We start from the raw sequence: 8,003 nt of genomic DNA, 5'->3' as shown, positions 1-8,003 counted from the left end.
ATTTATTATTTATCTTAGCATTGAGCGATAACCATACATTGTTGTATAGGTGCATAAATTGAACTTAACCTAAACCAGTCTCTGTGGGAACGAATCTGATTTATATCTTATACTACTTGTGAACGCGTATACTTGCGTGAATATTAGCGTGTGTTTTTGCCCTAACAAGTTTTTGGCGCCGCTGCCGGGGACTTGGTGTTAACTTTTAGTTTATGTGCTTGTCATCAGTGGTCGTTAAAGTTCACTGACTCGGATTCTTTTACTTTCACGGTTTATTTGTTTGTGTTTCAGGTACTCATTATAATGGGAGATCCAGCAGCATGAACGAAAACCTTGATGGACTTTTCTCAACCCAAGATCATTGACATTCAATCTAGCATTGTCCGACCAGCTATCACAGCTAATACCTTTGAGATCAAGCCTGGCATAATTCAATGGGTACAGACTTCAGTCCAGTTTGGGGGTTCTCCAACGGAAGATCCCAATACACACATTAGGGATTTCATTGAGATATGCGACACCATCATGTTCAACGGTGTTTCTGAAGATGCTGTGAAGCTGAGACTATTCCCATTCTCTTTGAAGGACAAGGCTAAGAGCTGGTTACACTCTCTACCAGCTGGTTCGATTACTACTTGGGAAGATCTTGCTCAGAATTTTCTTACTAAATTCTTCCCTATGGCGAAGACAGCTGCACTCAGGAATGCTATTTCTCAATTTGCGCAGCAAATGGGAGAATCGCTAAGTGAAGCTTGGGAGCGCTACAAGGAGATGCTTAGGAAGTGTCCTCATCATGGAATTCCTGATTGGATGATCATCACTTATTTTTACAATGGGTTGGGAGCACAGTCCAGACCCATGCTCGATGCAGCATCAGGTGGAGCATTATGGGCAAAAAGCTATAAGGAAGCTTATGATCTAATTGAACTGATGGCTGCTAATGAATATCAGTATCCAACCCAGAGATATCCACATGGCAAGGTAGCAGGAGTTCTTGAAGTGGATACAGCTACGGCTATCACTGCTCAACTAAAGGCGTTGTCTATGTAGATCGATTCTCTGGCTAACTATGGTGTTAAGCAGATAATTAGTATTTGTGAGTTGTGTGCAGGTTCGCATGCGACGGAACAATGCGCTATATCTAGTGACTCAGCTCAGTTTGTGAGCAACTTTCAGAGATCGCAACAACCAGTTCCAGACACTTATCATCCTGACAACTGGAATCATCCTAACTTCAGCTGGAACAACAATCAGAATGCGATGCAACAGCCATTCCAGCAGTTTGGAAATAAGCTGTTCAACCCTCCTGGTTTTCAGTAACAACTCCAACTTCAACAACAAACTCATGTTGCAGGTCTATCTTCGAATGAAAAATCTGAATTGGAGGAGTTTAGGCTTATGTGCAAAAACCAGGCTCTTATATGCCAAAGCCAGGCTGTTTCTATCCAGAATCTGGAGAACCAAATAGGGCAAATTGATAATACCTTATTGAATTGCCCACCAGGAATGCTTTCTAGTGATATAGAAGCCAATCCAGGCAAGAGGGAAGTTGAAGAACAGGTGAACGCCATCACCTTCAGGTCTGGAAAGGTTGCAAGCCCCCAAATTCAGCAAGACGAAGAGCCTGAAAAGTCTCAAGTTCCGGAATCTGAAGTTTTAGCTGAAGAAGATGTGCAGAAGGAATTAGAGGTGGAACCAAGGAAGACTACTGTGGAACACACTCCTGAGGGTAATATAGGGGAGATACATATCTATCCTCCACCTTCTTTTCCAAAGAGGCTGGAGAAGAAAAAGTCGGATAAGCAGTTTGAGAAGTTTCTGGAGGTGTTCAAGAAACTTCATATCAACATACCTTTCGCTGAAGCTCTTGAACAGATGCCTAGCTATGCGAGGTTTATGAAAGGTATTCTCTCTCGGAAAGTGAAGCTCGATGACTTAGAGACCGTTGCTCTAACGGAGGAATGCAGTGCTGTGTTGCAACAGAAGTTGCCTCCGAAGCTTAAAGATCCTGGAAGCTTCACTATTCCTTGCACCATCGGAAAATTGTCGTTCGACAAGTGTTTATATGATTTAGGAGCTAGCATCAATCTGATGCCCTTATCTATCTTCAAGAAGCTTGGTCTGCCAGAGCCGAAACCAATATACATGTCATTGTAACTAGCTGACCGTTCCATCGCTTATCCACGAGGTATAGTGGAGGATGTCTTGGTCAAGGTGGATAAACTCTTCTTCCCTGCTGACTTTGTAATTCTTGATTTCGAGGAAGATAAGAAGATTCCCATTATCTTGGGAAGACCATTCTTGGCTATCGGCCGAACTATGATCGATGTGCAAAAAGGAGAGCTTACGATGAAGGTTCATGATCAAAAGGTCACTTTCAATGTGTTCAAGGAAATAAAGTTACCCACAGCTAAAGAGGAGTTCTTTAAAGTAGAGCAAATTCAGGTTTTGAATGCACCTCCGTGGAAGAGGAAGTTGGATATGCCATTCGATTATCTTGGGTTAGCAGAGCTGAAAATTTCTCAGGAGCGTTTTGAACCATTTACTCAAGAAGCTCCCATACTTGAGCTCAACCGACAGCCAGATCACTTGAGTTATTCATTCTTAGGTGCACCCCCTGACAAGGGGTTGGGATATATCTTTGATGATGTAGAGGGTAGCCGAACGGATCCTCCAGTGCCTATAGAGGGTTCTTCTCATGTGCAACAGGTAGTTGATAGGACTGGTGTTGGTGATGAGTAGTACAGGCGAGTAATTAGGCGTATGGAGGCCATGCACGACATTCACCGTCATTTTGCTGAAGATTTGACACACGCTTTCGGTACTATTTTCCGAGACACTAGTGGCGAGGTTGATTGGCCACCTGATCCTCCACCCGACGAGGGTGAATCTCCCGCTAATTAGGTATGCCTGAAATCCTTATTATTACCTTCAATGAGGACATTGAAAATTTTAAGTTTGGGGGTGATAATGTAAGGATTAGTAGTGTGTGTGTCCATATAGATTCATATAGATTCATGTTGCATGTTTAGTTGTAGTTCATTCATATTTTTGTATGATTGTTCATTTAGGACATATTTGTTTATTTTTATGTGATTTCATATAGTTGCATTTGCATGCATATTTAGCATGATCCCTTAAGATGAACTATGATATTTGATAAGTTGATGTTGATTTGAGTGTGGTGATGACGAATAGAGGGATGTTTAAGTCCTAATGAATTGATTTGCATGCCAGAAACAAATATTTTTACAAAGTCTTATAGGGTTGCTTTTGATCTAGATCATTATCATACTTGTTTGTTGTTGAGATTTAATCACTTGGTTATATTTAGAATTTGTGATATTCTCGTAATGACGTACAAACACTGATTTTTTTTATCTGGAGAAAAACTTGGATTTCATTGCTAGTTGTTGTAAGGCTAGGCGTCAAATGGCTAGTAGCCAGCTCATATTTTTATGAGTAGTCTAGGGTTGAATGAGATGGAGCGAAACGCACTCATTCAGGAATTGTTGAAAAAAAAGGAAAAAACAAAGAAAAAAGAGAAAAAAAAAGAAAGAAAAAAAGTATGTGTTTATGCATAATTGATCAAGAGTGAGCTCTTTAATACTCCAGTTATTAAGTTCTAGGGGACTTTGTGCCTAGTGACCTAAGGCTTTTATAGTCTGGGATCCGCTAACCTAACGCTCGCTACATGGGTATTATTGTATAAGTCTTTTGGGACCTCATTCATTGCACGATCAAATAAGCATCTTTGTTATGTGTTCAATAATAGTGTGAATCCTTGTATAACTCTAGTAGAAAGGAGGTGTTGTGAGTCATAATGCGTTTATTGTCTATTCTGTTTATAAACTTTTGATTGTTTCGATGATAGATAAGTTATGCTTATTGATCTAGTATCGAGAGTATATCTATTAAGCATCCACACATGCACGTTTCTGGTTTGTGAGTTGCTTTGTGGGATTTATTCAAGCTCTGTTTAAAGTCATTGCATTCTTAGAGGCATTGGCTTATTCATTTGGTTATGGTTATTCTAAGGGGATCGATTGCATTATCATTTAGTTACATTCACGTAGTTGCATTCATGCATTAGGTTTGTTTTTTAGTTTTGAGTCTGTTTATGCTTGAGGACAAGCATCGATTCAAGTTTGGGGGTGTGATAAGTGGATTTTATATCCACTTGGAACGCTTTATTACAAGCTTAAATTGGTGTTTTGGACTCAAGTTGTTGGAATTTTGATGTGTTTTTGTGTTATTGCATTTCAGGTATCAGCTATATGAAGAAAAGAGCTTTTAAAGGAAATATGATGAAAAGTGATCAGAATTGGAAGCCAAGGCCATTTTCAAGTTGTATAGAATCTCAATAGCTTCGCGTGGGCAGTTGAATCGCCTAATTCTGACAAGTAGAACTCAAGTTATGGCCAAAACAAGTTTCATCAGAATATTTTCCCAGTCAGTAGCTGAGCGCCCACTCAGCAGAGTTGAGCGCTGATAAGTGGCATTTTATACCACTTAGAGCGTCTTAAAATGGCTTAAGTTGGTGTCTTGAAATTAAGTATTTTGTGTATTTGATGCGTTTTTCTAGTGTTTATGCATTTCAGGGTTTTAGTTGCATTTCGGGGGAGGAATCATCAAGAATAAGCCTTGGCATGTGTTCACCATTGCGAGAGGAAAGAAACGGGCAGATTACGGCGAAGAAACGGAGCAAAATCAGAATTTTTCCAGTAGAGGTCTGAGCGCCCGCTCAGCTTTGCTGAGCGGCCGCGCAGCAAGCTGAGCGGCCGCGCAGGGTCGGGAAAAAAGACAAATTATTTTAGGACTTCTACTTCTGTTTGGTTTCCACTTCTATGTAATCTGAGTTTTATGGGACTATTATAGAAGTAGATTTGAGACGTTTTCACAAGTGTGGATTGAAGAAGATTGTGTTTTTACGCAAGGTGCGAAGGAGATAAGGAAGAAGACCGATTTAGAACATCGCAACGAAGAGGAAGCATATCTTCTTGTGATTCTTGTTTCGTTATAACGTTGGATGCTAGTTTTCTTGCTTTGAACTTATTTACTCTTGTGACGTACTCTGTTTTAATATAATTAGTTTAGTTATTATTTTCTTGTGTTTGTTTATCATGATTTCATATGAACCCATGATGACGATAAGTGTTATTGTGGGCTAATCGTGATCATGGGGTTGCAACTGATTTATTATGGAATTCTTTAGTTAATTGTTTAATACTTTAGTGTGTGATGATTGCATGATATCTAGTATTGGTTGTGCGTATTCGTCTTATGTGCGTCGCGAACATATAAGATAGGGTGTTAATCTCTTGTGAAGCGACGGTGGATCTTGAGATTTAGAACTTGCCATGCTAGCATAGGTTCATGTACGTTGTACATGATTAGTGGGTAACTCTAACAGTTTTATTTGCCCTATGTAATCAAAAGGAATAACTTGTGCTTAAATCGTTGTGTTGTCAATTTCTGTAGACATATGGGAACTCAACATAATTGATGACTATTCAACTTCTATCTTAATTGTGGATGCTTGGTAGAATGGTATTAGTACAATGAAAGTTGGCTTTCATCAGTTTCGTGTTATTCGATTAATATCATCACTGTCACATGCTAAAGGTAATGACAATGGCTATAGAAGGAAGTAATAATGAAGTTGTGATCTCATGAGTGTTTTATTATTGTTAAATTGAAGTGTTAGTTAAGTGATTAATTAAGCAGTTAATTATAGTTAATATTTAATCAACAATTTTAAGTGTTAGTATCTTAACATTGAGAAGTAATTATACATTGGTGAGTGAGTTTAATTAGACAATAATTTAGTCTGAGTCTCTGAGGGAACGAACTAGAAAGTATTCTATATTACTTGCGAACGCGTATACTTGCGTGAATATTAGCGCGTGTTTTCGCCCTAACAAGCGCCCGCTCAGAGAGCTGAGCGCCCGCTCAGGAGAGCTGAGCGGCCGCTCAGGGCGCGGCTGGTAGCTGATTTCGCTGAAAAAGCCTTTTTTGAGTGGAATTTGACGATTTTAAGGGTCCAGGTCCACTAGGGGCGTATATATACTTAAAAAAAGGGTTTTCATCATCCGGAAAGATTGGGATACCAAGGAGAAGGCCTAGAAGCACAGAACAACTCCGAAAAAGAAGATCTTGTTTTCAACTTTTGATTCTTTGAATTAGTTGTAACTTTGGATGCTCGTTTTCGTTCTTGTTGAACCTAGATCTCGTTTATTCGTACTTTAATCATTATTCAGTTTATTAAGTCCTTGTTTTATACCATGCTTTCATTGGAACCCATGGTGACGATGAGTTCGATTATGGGCTAATCGTTATCATGGGGTTCTAGCAGATTTACTTATGGATTTCAATAGTTATTTGTTTTGATATCTTGGTGTGTGGTGATTGATCGATAACCTAGTATTGGTTGTGCTTATTCTTCTTATGTGCGTAGCTAACATATAAGATAGTGTGTTAATCTCTATTGAAGCGACAGTGAATATAGAGGTTTAGAACTTGCCATGCTAGAATAGGTTTATGTATGTGTATGCATGATTCGTAGGTAACTCTAACCGTTTTACTTGCCCTATATAATCAAGATAGATAACTTATGCTTAAACCGTTATGTTGTCAAATTCTATAGATATATAAGGTCTCAATATAATTGGTGCCTATTCAGCTTCTATCTCTTTTGTGGATGTCTGGTAGAATGGTACTCGTGCAACGAAAGTTGGCGTTTATCAGTTTCGTGTTATCTGATTAGTGTCATCACCATCACATGCTAAGGTTAAGAACAATAAGGCTATTGAATGAAGTAGTGATGAAGTTAGAATCCCATGTTTGTCATATATAGTAATTCAACCTCAATTCTCTTAGTTAATGTTATTTAGTATAATCTATTAGTTTAATCAAAACCCAAATTTATTATTTATCTTAGCATTGAGCGATAACCATACATTGTTGCATAGGTGCATAAATTGAACTTAACCTAAACCAGTCTCTGTGGGAACGAATCTGATTTATATCTTATACTACTTGCGAACGCGTATACTTGCGTGAATATTAGCGCGTGTTTTCGCCCTAACACGCTCGTCTAAATTTGAGATTTTATTGATTGCTTCTTGGAACTGCCACATATAAGCTGAGAGGGACTCACTGTCATGCTTACAGATGGTTTCTAGGTGACACATATGCATCTCTTGTATCTTGTTTGCTCGAAACCTTCTAAGGAATGCTGCTCGGAACTCCTTCCATCTATGGATGCTCCGGGAGGGGATCCTGCTGAATCATCTTTGTGCCCCTCCCTTGAGAGTTTATGTGAAGAACTTGGACTTTGTCAAATCATTGTAGTAGTATATTTATGCAATCTGCTCAAAGTAATTCAAGTGTTCTTCTGGGTCCCCCAGACCATAAAAAGAATCGAAGTTGTAGTGCTTTAGGTCCCGCTGCCGGGAAATAGCCTCCAAAGAGTGGCTGAAAGGAGTTAAAGTTTCCCCAATTTCCATTCCCGAGTCTCTGTCCATTTTTCTTTGTAATTCATAGATCATATCCTTTAGATCTTTCTGCTTCTCCTCATCTTCTTCATCAGAAATGAGCTCTGGAGTGGGATCCCTCTGGGTGCTCTTGGTTCTGGACTTGTCCAGTAGCTTCTCTTCTTCTAACTGTATCCTTCTTTGGATTTTTAGTTCAAGCTTTGCCTCTTCTTCTTTTCTTATATGTTCCCTCATCTCCTCCAACCTCTTCTGCTTGGCTGCTTCTGTTTCTTTCTTATTGCCATGATCTTTTTGTGTCTTCTTACCTTTAGCTCCAATGTGGTCAAAGACGGATCTCTTAGATTTCTAGGAGTCCCCGAACTCCTTCGGTTCTTCCTCCAGTTCGGCTTCTTCCTGGATCCGGGCTTGCTCCTCCCTGTAGAGCCGGATTGCTTCTGCTAGCTCATTACTTGTGAGGTTGGCCATATGTTCCTCAACCACCGGGACATTAGTGTACTTGTATTGGTT

The 8,003-nt window shown here is 39.5% G+C and overlaps 1 non-coding gene across 1 annotated transcript; it reads right to left on the bottom strand.

Annotated features, from left to right (window-relative positions):
- Positions 1-693: 693 nt before the first annotated feature.
- LOC141722995 (small nucleolar RNA R71) lies at positions 694-800 on the bottom strand. The gene has a single exon (XR_012575990.1). It is a non-coding gene; the product is annotated as a small nucleolar RNA R71 (small nucleolar RNA).
- Between the last annotated feature and the right edge of the window lie 7,203 nt (positions 801-8,003).

Source organism: Apium graveolens, chromosome 4 (genome assembly GCF_009905375.1).
Source record: "Apium graveolens cultivar Ventura chromosome 4, ASM990537v1, whole genome shotgun sequence".
NCBI lineage: Eukaryota > Viridiplantae > Streptophyta > Magnoliopsida > Apiales > Apiaceae > Apium > Apium graveolens.
The sequence above is the reverse complement of the archived record's forward strand: the minus strand, read 5'-3'. Positions and strand labels throughout refer to the sequence as shown.